The sequence below is a fragment of the Pteropus alecto genome, unplaced genomic scaffold (assembly GCF_000325575.1).
Source record: "Pteropus alecto unplaced genomic scaffold, ASM32557v1 scaffold113, whole genome shotgun sequence".
Lineage (NCBI taxonomy): Eukaryota > Metazoa > Chordata > Mammalia > Chiroptera > Pteropodidae > Pteropus > Pteropus alecto.
The window spans coordinates 1-379 of record NW_006433949.1 but is presented as its reverse complement, the minus strand read 5'-3'; positions in this window follow the sequence as shown (position 1 = coordinate 379).

Genomic DNA, 379 nt, shown 5'->3' with positions numbered 1-379 from the left:
ATATCCAATGTCAGCTATATTAGAATTTTTCCTATCGTTGCTCATTTTCTGTCTCTGGTTCTTTTTTTGTGCATCTTTCCTCCTGCGCAGCTACTTCACTGGTTTCTTCTACGTTCGCTTGTGAGCACTGCGATATGTCCTTTCCAGTCCCAATAATGGCACCAATAACTAGACATAAAAATATTCCTAAAAGAAAGCAGGGGAATATGTAAACGAAGATGCTAATGGGTTGGGTTTCATTTTTATTCTTACTATTTATGCCAAAATAACCACGATCAACACTATGACTTCTTTCATCCTCACTTGGATTTCCATCATCTACTTTGCCAGGAGGACCACTATCCACACTACCCCCATCACCTGGATATTTGCAGTCAGG